This window comes from Haliaeetus leucocephalus, unplaced genomic scaffold, assembly GCF_000737465.1.
Source record: "Haliaeetus leucocephalus isolate CR32 unplaced genomic scaffold, Haliaeetus_leucocephalus-4.0 Scaffold953, whole genome shotgun sequence".
In the NCBI taxonomy this organism is placed as follows: Eukaryota; Metazoa; Chordata; class Aves; order Accipitriformes; family Accipitridae; genus Haliaeetus; species Haliaeetus leucocephalus.
The window spans coordinates 2,617,806-2,630,993 of NW_010973389.1; positions in this window are offsets into that span (position 1 = coordinate 2,617,806).

The window sequence follows — 13,188 nt, forward strand, 5'->3', positions numbered from 1 at the left end:
AAGCAAAAGAAGAGACTACATAATGAGTTGGTCTCCACTGGATGTTGACTTGATAAGCACTACAATTAAGTCAAATTAGCATGCTGCCCTTCCTTTCCCTTCACACTTTCAGAAATGTCTCTCTAAACCAATCTATGATTACCAGTCATACATAAAAGCTTCAGAAAAATACTCCTCCACAAGCATATGGCAGAGCAAATTTGTCCAGCATTGCAGGCTTTTCATGGCATTTATCTCAAAGAAGGTATTACACAGCAATATAGATGTCTCTATGTGTTGGCTACACTCAGAAAGGCACAGAGCTACTCCTTATCCCACCGTGGTGTGTACCGTCTCCTTAGGAGACCATTCTGCTCCCCATAGATGCTTCAGACAGATGAGGACTGGAATCAGCTCTCCAGGTTCTCAGCTGTAACATCCATCCCTACCGTCAAGGCTGTGCTTTCTAGGAGCTGTATTAGACCTCACTCATATGCCATGGCAACCAAATTCAAGTGCGCTTCTTCAAAAACATCACTTATTTAAAAAAAAAAAAAAAAAAAAAAAAAAAAAACAAAAAAAGCAGCAAGTTTAGCCAAGCACTTTATGAAAGACGTAACTCCCATACGCAACGGCCACTATTAAAAACATGGCAATAATCAGCACATTCCCATCGCAACCACACTGTTCATGATGTTCCCTTATCTAAGGGTAGAAGGAGCACAGTGAACAGCATGTTCGCTGTCAAAACATAACAGCAGCCACTGGTATGAGTTAACCTCAACCATTAAGGTATCCCACCTGTATCAGGATATTGTCTCGGAGTACATCGAACCAATTCAGCCCCCCTGATTTAACTGGCGCTCAGGCACGGTGAGGTGGAATAGCTCCTAAAATAACAACCTCAGACGATGTAATTTCATTAAGGCAGGCTGACCCTTGCTTCTTCTGCTCGCGCTCCTCTGTGGTACCATTTTTCAGTGATTTAGTTCACTCTCCTGCAAACCTCCTTTTTCTTTCCATCTTCCTAGTTGTGTATACATTTAGAAATATAGAAGAATAAAGAGAGCACAGATAAGCCCTCAAGGCATTTCTCTCCATGCTGGTCCAAACGAGAACACAAGAACAACAAGATACTCTAAGTGTTATACAGCAGTTTGCAAGAGCGCGCACAGTATTCCTTTAGTGGCTATTTAATTAAAAAAAAAAGGTACAAGAGCTAACAGTGCCTGAGGTATACATAGGGAACTCTTCAAGCCCAACTGACAGTTCTGAGAATTCAAGGTTCAAAAGTTTGCCCTGGTTTCGGTGGGGACAGAGTTAATTTCCTTTCTAGCAGTTGGTGTATTGTTATATTTTGAATTTAGTACCAGAAAAATGTTGATAACTCACTGATGTTTTCAGTTGTTGCTAAGTAGTGTTTAGGCTAAGTCAAGGATTTTTCAGCTTCTCGTGCCCAGCCAGCAAGAAGGCTGGAGGGGCACAAGAAGTTGGGAGGGGACACAGCCAGGGCAGCTGACCCAAACTGGCCAATGGGGTATTCCATACCATGTGACGTCATGCCCAGTATATAAACTGGGGGGAGTGGGGCTGGGGAGGGCGGATTGCTGCTGGGGAACTAACTGGGCATCGGTCAGTGAGTGGTGAGCGATGAGCAATTACATTGTGCATCACTTGTTTTGTATATTCCAATCCTTTTATTATTATTATTATTGTCATTTTATTATTGTTATTATTATCATTATTAGTTTCTTCCTTTCTGTCCTATTAAACTGTTCTTATCTCAACCCACAATTTTTCCTTTTTTTCCCCCCGATTCTTTCTCCCATCCCACTGGGTGGGGGGAAGTGAGCGAGCAGCTGTGTGGTGCTTAATTGCTGGCTGGGGTTAAACCATGACAAGTTATTAAAAACTACAAAACCCCCAAACACTGGAACAAAATCTAGCTTTTCAATTTGCAGGGTTAAAAATCTTCCCTATACAGACATCTTGCACTGTCCTGAGGTGCAAGCAGACAACAGACCCTCAGAGAAGATGCTGGTTTTTCTTCCTCCCTGCATCTACTCACTATTTTAAGAATCCTCACACCCTATCCCAACACCAGTGTAGCATCCAGATGCTGCTCTGAAGGGGCATTAGTTAAAACAAAATGCTCACGTACGCCTAGTCTCTCTGTCACAGAAGCCAACACAGATAAATTAAACTTGAAGGACTCTCAGGAGCTGGAAACTCAAGACTGGCTTTACTTTGCAAAACCTGAATGGTCTGAAAACTGCATTTTCTGAAAGGAAAAGACTTGGTTATCTTTCAGGCATTTCATTCTCTAGCTCTTCTCCAGCAGTTCTGCACACACGAGTTTCTCCCTCAGTGAAAAACATTTTGGTTTTGCATATATGTAAATCTATGTATTTAAAATTACAACATACAAACTTATATTAATTTCAATTTTATAAGCTAAATAACTTCTAAAATAACCAGAAAATGAGACACCTTTCAGCATCTCTTTAAAACATTTTGATTTCTCACATGAGTCTCAGTATGTTATTCTAACTGCAGTATGGATTTGTTCCTCTCTAAAACAAGCCTATAATGAACCAAACAGAGGCACAAGAATCCCAAATAAAGATAAGCCCCATCAGCCATGACCCAAAATCATCTGGAGAGGGTAAACACCAGCCTGCGATTTCAAGCTGTGGTCTCCAGAGAGTTTCTCCCTTTCTTAATTCTGCCAGAATTCTCCACTATCATAGTCCATCACAACCTCTCCTGCTGTTTTACCCACCGGGAAAACCAGAAACCACATCCACTGTCCTTTGCAGAAATGTGTCAAACTTTTTCACTTAATGAAGTAAAATTCGAAAGCACTTGAATAATTTTTTGATGCATGACATGACTAAGTCAACCAAGACCTTTTCAGCCAATGTTGTAGACGGGGATGCAAGCTTCATTACAGTTCAGTACAACCATCAGAAAAGGAAAGAATTTCATAAAAAGGGTTGATTCAGTAGATCAGCATCAACCTTTCAGACAGGACTGAGTTATTTCACCCATCAGCTCCTCAAAAGAGCAATCAGATGGTCACAATTTCTGTTCGCAGTCTAGAGTGAAGGTCAGCTCTCCCATTAGGGAAGCTTTGATGGCCCCATATGGATGGATACCATCAAAACGCGGAGAGGCCTTTGCATACTCAGGACATGACTTTTCCAGGCTATAACCTCTTCAAGAGGGACCAACAAAGCAAGAGCATTCAAACCCACACGTGACAGTATTTCCACACCACTGACAAACCAAGCAGCATGCAGAATAAGAAGACACACCAGCGAAGACCAGCACTTGCCTATGAAGTGTAAGGAAAAATGTTCTCTTAAGGGACTTCAGTCTGACTGGCATATGCTTGAAGTCTCCTGCTGCCAGGACTAAAACATCCCTAGAATTATTTAATATTACAGCTGACAAGTTTCCTACCTCAGAAAGCATTGTGCGCCACTCAAGGGAATTTTGCGTTAGACCTCATCTTGATATAGAGGAGTTGATCAAAGAACTGAAAATTAGTGGCTGCTTGGGTAATCGTGACTTGTTCACTTAAAAAAAAAAAAGTATTAAAAAAAAAATCTAAAACAGTAATATAAACCCTTGCTGGTTTTAAAAGGCCTGTTTTACAAAGGCCTGTAAGTAGAAAAAGAAAAGGGTAACTGGATGTGTAAGAGGTGATAAAAACATCAACAACATGCAGGAATTTCACAGGTATCCCTTCCTGAATATACACAATTCTCAGTTAGGGAAGACGGCAACCCCTTTTACATGGGGTAAAGAACTGTACAAAACACTCCAAAAGCATACGTTCATATATGAACTTGGGGGAAAAAAGAAGGAAAACCAACCAATGAACCAAACAAAACCCACAACCTCCCCTCCACACCAACAAAAAAAAAAAAAACAACAAACCAAGAAATCTACAGACAAAAAAAACCAATTAAGTTAAAAAAATAAAGGGCGGGGAGGGGAAAGCTAACTCTCACAATGGAGCTGGTGCAGGACAGGACAGGAGAGGCTGAACTCAAAAATAACACAGGAAAATCAGGAATGTTTGTAACTTTTTTCTACACCTTTGCAAAATACCTGGAAAACATTCAAATACAAAATTTCACTGAAAGCCAGTGGAGATTATTGTACACCCCATCGGTTGCTCAGGAAAATTCAAAAATAGCAGCTCATATGTGATTAAATTCAGCAAACCTCAGTAACATAAGCACCAACACTGTGAAAGAGCAGGGCAAGCAGCGATTTGGCTCATTAGTGCTGATTTGTGACACCATTTGGAAAAAATCAAGGGAATTCCAGAAGAAAAGCTAACGTTGAATCAAAGCTAGGGGTAAAACAGATAATACAGTGCTCATTAATGGCCTGCCAGCCTAACAACAAATCCAGGAAGAGAAGCGAGAAGAAAAAAAAAAAAAAAAAAAGAAAAAAAAAGAAAAAGAAACAGCTGATGCTGGACTCAATTATTAAAGAAGAATATTTTAATTTCCTGATGCAATGGAAAACTTAACCCTTGCTTTCTCTCCAGTAAGGGATAGCTCAATGTGTTTGTTCTCCAACTACTGGTAACCTAATGCTCAGCCATAAGAAATACTTATTAAATATTCAAATCAGTATGGATTTATGGAAACCATGGTTTATTGAAGTCGGTGACGTGTTTTCATCCACAAGATCACAAGTCACACTGATAAGGATGTCAACCCTGAAGTCCACGAGGCGGAGCACTGTCTTGAGTGACCAAAGAAAACCAATGCATCTCAGAATAAAAAACCTCATCAATCACAAGATATCAGGCTATAATGACATGCATGCAATTACCAGAGATGGGACATGTTTCCAGAATAGTCCAATGGGAACGGATTCTTGGCTGGCCCCAGGTCTTTTTTATCAATGAATTTGTAGAAATAGTTTAAGGTTGTGCAAGGATCAGTGGAATTGGTTAAAAATGTTGTGCCAACAGGTCACCGACATGGGGAGGTCACTTCCACGCTTCTCAGCGCTGCACCCAGTCATGGCCACACTGACTCCAACTACAGCCAAGTTCTATGAAACATTGACCAAGCATCAAAAGAGAAGCCAGAGAAATATTCAAATATTGGAAATGCAGAGTTTTTCCATGACTGTGATATGTTTAGCTTAACTAAAGGTACATTTTGGTGCAACTTTATCTAAATGTTTATGTATTCATCGTCATTGTATGGAAATAATCTTTAACTGACTCTTTGATTAGCCAAACAAGCCAACTCACCATAGATTGAACTTTAAACTTGGTCACAAACCAGAAACCAGGTGAAAATTTGCATCAGGAGGGATCATTACTATTGAAAAAAATCTGCTGTGGAGATTTAAAAAAATAAAACAGCAATGAGATATAATCTAAGTTTAGATTTCCCTCCCCCACTTAAAAGACATGATTTAGTTCAGAGGGAAAATAACTGAAGGAAAAAAAGACTTAGGGTATTCGCTATATAAAAGGTCAGACGAGATAATGAGAGTGATTCCTTCTGGCTTTATAATCTGCTTCTCCGCTGCCACTGAAATAACTGGAGCTACACTCAGTGGCAAAGCTCAGCACATACATGGATGCAAAGCTCGTAACTGCCTTGGTGGATTTTTTGGAAGAGGGAGAAAAGATCTGGGGTGGCTTCAAGCAGCGTCACCCAGCCTTTCCATGGCTGCAAAGTGCGTAGAAACATCTTCATTAGCATTTGGGTGCTATTTCAACAACATTTTCTCTAGGATGGTGATTCTGCCACTGATGTTCCTGATCAGAGCTGAGCTAACTTGATTATTCTCTGGTAGCCCAACATTATTTTGAGTGAAACAAGTGGATTTGGGGCACAAATGAATATTCTTTGGGATCAGGTTTCTCCAGCATTTCCTTCATTCTCTTTGCAGCATGGTAAGCTGATTCCAGCTGTGACAAGTATCTTTCCCCATCTCTGTCCTGCCCACTCATTTCACTTCTCTGCCTTTGCTTCTCCTCCTCCTGCCTTTCCTTTGTTATAGATACCAAATTAACTGCTTAATTTAGGTGTCTCCTTTGAGGTACCTTATGGGGGCAAAGCACACTAGCCCTGAGCTTGCACTGACAGACCTTCTTTTGGTGCACAGAGACTACACATGAACACACCTGAAGTATTTTAGCAAGTAATAAAAATAGAAAAATATTAATTAAAAAAATCCCTGAAACAACCACCTGTCTCAGGAAGCCCACTAACCCTCATCTTTTAATAAATCACTTCCCATCAACTCCAGCATCTTGAAACTTGCCCAGTTCCCATTTTCAACTAAATTATGAATGTCTATGAAAATGAAAGCAAAAGCCTTTAAGAGTACGCCACTTCTTCCTGCCTTCTTTTTTTATAGCATTATCTTCAAATTCCATTTTGTGATGCTCTTTAAACCCAATGTCAGAGTTCAGTCATTCAAGTCAGGAAGGGCATGAGCCTTGGGTCCCAGGCACGTCCCAGTGTGGAAAGGCTGCCAAGTAACGCTCTTTTCAAAACAAATTATTTTGGAGGCAATTGCCAGCACTTTTCTCTTGCAAAATCATTGCTTCCCCTGGGCACAGGTGGGAGAGACCTGCTCCATATCAAACATATTTCCATTCCTCCTACCAATGAGAAATAGGAACCACAGGACGGACACTAAAACCACTGAAAAGCCCCGTAAAATCTCCAGTCGACAAAAAGGCATAAGAGGTTAATTCAGACTAGGTTACTGTGACCAGTTCAGGAACTCGCTCTCTTGGCACGCAAAAACTGAAGCTCCTAAAAGAAAGAAGCATCACCTTCCTCCAGATCCTCCCCAAAATGCCAAATCACATGGCATGCACACTGCCTTCTAGCACAGCCTTCTGACTTCACTTACATCCAGAACATTGTCCTTTGGTCCCTGCAGCAGCAAAGACAATTTAAGTGAAAAACTGATGTTCAGCAGAAAATCATGAGCTTATGTCCCAGGAATCCGGGGTGGGGGGGAAGTCCCCTTTGCCGCTAAGTTTGTCAGATTTTCCAAGCTATGCTCTCTGGATCAGTAACCTCTCTTCTGGAGGTTTGTCTTGAACCGGTGGTTGGAGCCAACAGCAGTGCCTACCAACACACCAGCTTTTCTGTCTGAAGTCCATAAAAAAGAAATCATCCTCTTCCCCAGGAGCTATTTACATTCTACACTTGCTTCTGTCTTTGTGGAAATGTTTAAATTATACAAATAAATCGCATCCTTACTCTTCTCCATTGAATATTAAAAGGGTTTTTTGTTCATTCATTCAGGTTTTTTTGCTGTTTGCTCCTTTATTTTGTTTAAATTTAGAAACAGAATGCAAAGAAACAACAATGTTCAACTTTGCATTAGTGCTGCTCTACCTAAATTATTGTATTACAAACATACATCTTTCTCATCTTTGCACAAAATTTGTTTGATAATGGGAGTTTACAATATTCTTGATATCTCACCCAGTAGAGTGTTTTTTTTCCAGGAAAGCACAAGTATAAACAAAAATCTCTTATGCAAGAATACATAAAACCCTTAACATTATCTAGTGCAGGAAATACAGCACCAGGAAGGGAAAAAAAAAAAAAAGAAAATAAATTTAAAAAAAGAAAGAAAGGAAAAAAAAAAGAATAGATTCATTAGAATGGGGGATTTACACATAGAGAAACTTAGAAAATTTGGAAAGACAGATCCTATTTTAGGTCACAGCTTGAAACGACTGCTGGTTTTCTTCAGTATAGCAGCTCTGGGACCTAGAAAGGAGGCTGAGATGTTGTTACACAGGGTTTGAATTTACGGTGCAGGTAAAAGGGAAACAAAAGTACAGGCTTGTCACTTTTTCTATATTTCTGTGTATAAAGATGCACAAAGGATCCCAACATCTGTATTTGCAAGAATCGGAGCAACACTGCCCTCAGACAAAACTCCTCAAAATGCAGCTATACCAGACAAGGGGCAAAATCTAATCCATGTAGAAACTATCACCAGCAGGACCCAAATGTGCTTCAAGGCCAGGAGGAACCACAGATGCAGAGGCAGAAGAGTGGACGAGTCAGCTCTCCGTGACGCATCAGGCACCAGGGGAGCAGCACGGTCCCAGCTTGCAAACCACTGGGCAGAAGCACAACCAGATGGGTCCCATCAACATGGCTCTCCCAACTCTCAAACCCGTCTTTGGCTTCACTCCTATTCATAGAAACATAGAAGGGAATTATAGAACCATTTAGGTTGGAAAAGACCTTTACAACCATCGAGTCCAACCGCAAACCTAACACTGCCAACTCCACCACTAAACCATGTCCCTAAGCACCACATCTACATGGCTTTTAAATACCTCCTGGGGTGGTGACTCAACCACTTCCCTGGGCAGCCTGTTCCAATGCCTGACAACCCTTGCGGGGAAGAAATTTCTCCTAATATCCAATCCAAACGTCCCCTGGCACAACTTGAAGGCATTTCCTCTTGTCCTATTGCTTGTTACATGGAAGAAGAGATCGACACCCACCTGGCTACAACCTCCTTTCAGGTAGTTGTAGAGAGCGATCAGGTCTCCCCTCAGCCTCCTTTTCTCCAGGCTAAACAACCCCAGTTCCCTCAGCTGCTTCTCGTAAGACTTGTTCTTCAGACCCTTCACCAGCTTTGTTGCCCTTCTCTGGACACGCTCCAGCACCTCAACATCTTTCGTGTAGTGAGGGGCCCAAAACTGAACACAGTATTCAAGGTGCGGCCTCACCAGTGTCAAGTACAGGGGGACGATCACTTCCCTAAATTCATACAGCCTGGCTTCATACGCAGCATGTGCTTTCAGTAGCCTTCTCACCAAACTTCCCATTTCTGGGCCAAAACAACTCCTTTCCGCCCTTTTCCTATTGACTTCCACCAGCAGAGGTTTGGGTGCCTTCTAAGGAAATCTTCCCACTCTTCTCTCCTACTTTAAGGGCACTCCTATTTATTTCCCGGTGGTTCCTGAGGCCCCAAAACCACCCACAAACGAGGAACCAAACCCAAATGAGTTCTAGCCCACCATCCAAACCACTCTGATGACCCTCATCTAAAAACCTTGATGTCCTATGCATTCTCAAAGAAAGATATGGAGACAGACAGCAGAAGAATGATTAGAAAAAAACCACTGAGACACAGGACGTGGCCAGATGGTGAAGAGCGTGCCACTGGAAACCTCTGTGCTCTTGGCCACCAGCCTGGCAGACTGCTAGGTCCTTTCCATCTGTCAAAATCCACCATGCCCATGCCCAAGTTAAGGGCTGCTGCTTTGGTTTTCAGCACAACAGCTTCGAGCTCGCTGCTCTGAGGAGTGCCATGGGATACTCAGAACCTGAAAGATGCTATATAAAACCACCACCTCATTTTATTCATTTTACAGCTGGACCCACTGCTCCAGAAGAGATGTCACCAGGCTGGGAAGCACATGAGCAACAGCTCATCCAGGGAAGGGAGGGGGGCCTTAAGTCCTCAAAGAGAGGAAAAGGAAAGACAAAGTTCAGCCTTGCAGATCCAAAAGAGCAAATGAAGGCAAGTCAGGGCTCTGGATGCTTGAAGCAAGCTTCATCCGACCAGGAGGGTACAACCATCTAGGAGACCTGGTCACATCAGGAGATACTTCAAAAGCACATGGAGCAACTTTTAGGTAAGATTTAAAGGAACAAGTTTTGGCTTCTTGCTGATGCCCTTTTTATTTTGCCCATTTTCTAATTTAGATAAAAATCAGCCTTTCTGCCCCTGTAGAGGTGTTCTTGGCACCTTAGGTCTGCAGTGGGTGTTGCATGGCAGAGCCAGGACTCTGTGCAACCTCTGCTTCGTTCAAACCATCCACAGGGGGAGGCAGAAGGTTTTACCTTAGTTTTTAAAACCAGTTCGTGGTTCCATCTCTCCACCTTCCAGGTGAGATTTTTCATTTGCATCAACATGTTAGCAGGCAGGTCCTGCCATACCTGAACAAGAACAATGATGGAAAGATAGTATTTCCAAAATAAAGAGATGAGGCAAGAAGCTTAAAGGTTCTTCGTGTGGCATACAGTGAATAGGATAGAAAGGCTATAAAGCCTGTCCTTTCACACCAAGAGTTGCAGTTCCTATATTATACAGGCACTTCAGCTTCCTCCCTGCTCTTCCTAAGAGAAACCACAGAGCAAAACTCCCTTAAAAGCCCTTTTCCCCCACATCAGGGCTATTTCAAAGCTCCCTTAGATGAGATTAACACCAAAGGACATCTACTGGGTGTCCATGTCCAGGTGTTGGGGATATTTCCTGCAGGAGCTGCGGCCGTGGAGAGCCCGGGCGGGAGCAGGTTGTCCCTGGAGGACCGCAGCCCGGGGAAGGGCCCGCGCTGGAGCAGGGAGACGTGGGAGGAGGGAGGAGCGGCCAAGAGGGGCTGGGGAGGACGGACCGCAACCCCCGTCCCCAGCCCCTGCGCTGCCCCTCGGGGGGACAGGAGTCGGGAGGGAAGGGGTGACATTGGGCCTGGGAAAAAATCTGGGGTATGGAGGGAAGGTGTGGTTTTATTTTTATCTTTGTTTCTCATTACCCATATCTACTTTAATTTGCAATAAATTTATTTTTTCCCAAGTCAAGTCTGTTTTGTCCATGATGGTAATTGGTAAGTGATCTCCCTGTCTTTATCTTGACCCATGAGCTTTCTTATCCTATCTTCTCCTCTCATCCAGCTGAGGATGGGGGGGAGTGAGCAGCTGGGTGGGTGCTTGGCTGTTTGCAGAGGCTAATTCACCACAGGCGGCAACAGGTATAAAACACAGCAGCTGAAAGGTAAAATTAGAAAGCTTCTGTTCAACAATGTCCACATGCTTAACCCTGTTCCTATGACTCTTCTCCCGACCTAGCTCTTGCCTCACACATTCATTGACTCTCTTGCTGTGACCTGCTCCTCCAATTTCTCAGCTCTGTCCTCTCCTCCTCCCCTCTTGTTTCCATCCACAAAGACACAAATCATGCAGGCACCTTCCAGACCCACCTAGGTGTATACAGCTACTTCAGTTGTGATGACCATCTCAAATGTTACCAAGATTAGAGGAAGTTTCTTTTCTTGAGTACTCCTCAAGGGCCTGTTTCCAGTTCTGGCAGGAACCTGGTCACCTCCTGCAGCGCCCATTTAGGTTTGTGGCCTCACATCACGGGGAAGGAGGGCTGCTCCCACAACCTCATCTTCCAACTATTGCAACCCCTGTTTCTCCAGCTTTGATATATGCAACTTACCCGGCTTTACAAAATCCAGAGAGTTCATGCAAAAATCATTTTTCCCTTACCCTGAGATCTAACCCTACCATTCTTCCATTTGCTCCCCATTCCCGTACAAGACAGTATTTCCCACTTGCAAATCTCTTTGCAACCTATCCCCTCCTCTCTTGCAACATCAAGATATTCAACATATGAGCACTCTTTAAAACATTTCTCCACCATCTGAAATGAACACTTTCACATGGAAGCTGCTTTTTTTCTCCTGTGTTTATATAACACCTGGGATCTCCAGGTTGCCTTTTTAAAAAGAGGCAAAACAGAGCTACAATGAATTGCACACACAAAAAAATACTGAAAGACCTTAATAGCAGAAAACAGCAGAGATACAATAAAAAAAATTAAAATCCACAAATTTGCATTCACCCCAGCTTTGATTTTGGCTATTAATGTGCAAATGATAGCTACTCAGATCTGCTCTGCTGCAAATTGCTCAAGTTCAGATTCATCCACCTTAAAAGCAAGTTAATAAGGAAAAATTTCTTATTAATCTACGTTATGTTTACCTGTAAGTGATGATATGGACCATGATACAAATGCACAATAAAATCACCATGTTTGATTCTTAAAGCATGGATATATAATGAGTTATTTAAGTGCCATTCTAGCTACATGCAGCACAACTTCCCTTGGTCCAGTGAAATTAGTCCAGGCAGCTTTACTCCAGGATTTCAAACACTTGAATTTAAAATAGGCAGTTTAGTTTGCTCTCTTCTAGAACTTTAAAAGCTTGTCCAATTCCCATTTATTGCCTTTTAACTCATTTGTGTGAACATAAGGTATCTTCCAAAGTAAAAGTCCAGCCCCAAGCAAGAGTATCAAAAATTACTGAATCCACTAATTCCTTCTGCAGTTTGTCCTACTGGTTGTAACATCCACGGCTGGAGGTGCGCAAACACCTTCTCTCCTGTGAATTTACTGTCTTCCTGTTCCACCATCGCATTCTTTCCCTGAACCCACATTTCTGGATAATTTTATGCTAGATTATGTATCTAGAATGAGGAGGCACACAATTACATTGTGTGGGTTGTATAACATTTTCCCTATTAAACGTGGTAGTCTATGGTCTGCAGAAACCAGTGAGAATTATTATTGACTACAAGAAGATGCGGGGGGGGGTTAGTTTTTTGGGGGGTTGGTTTTTTGTTTGTTTCTTGGTTTTGTTTTATTTCTTGCAGACTACAAAAAACGTGCATAACCTGCTTTGACCTCTTTGTCCCCAGCAACCTCCAGGTGGGAAAGACCACTAGGGGAAGGTTGAAAAACCCAACCCATAGCAATCAAGATCTTGCAATTTTCAGCTCAAACTCCACTGCAAGTTCTGACTTCTCTGACACACAGTACCTTCCACTCACCTTTTATCAGCTCACTCTTTGCTAAGCAAGTTAGTGCCAGTGGTTTTAACATCCCCATCAGGTGACACATCCATTAACACCAGTCCTACCAAATTTCTTCTCAAAAGCAGAATTCCCCAATTCCTCTTCTTCACCACATTTATCTCCCATAAACCACCACACTGTGACAAACATCTATAAATTTTAAGCAGTAATTCATTTTTATCAGCAGTAAAGATGATTGCAGGTAGGGGATTGGGGAAGAAGGGCATAAAAAAAAAATAAATGCAGGGAGTTGCTGATGGAGCAGCAAGAATGAAGCTCCAGATGTTCAAATACTTCTGCTGGCCAAAGAGCTACCCCATATAAGATTGTGTTTTCCAGTCTGCAAGAGGACAGCAAAGCAAGGGGCAAACACCACAGGCAGTGGCGAAGCATCCCCATGGGCTGCATCGTTAGCTCCCTGCTGTGCCAATATGCTGAAAGGCAAAACAGTGCAGACCTGGGGGCAAAAATATGATACGTGGCTCCATCCCACGTCCCTTAGACCACTGTGCTCTAAGTGCACATCCCT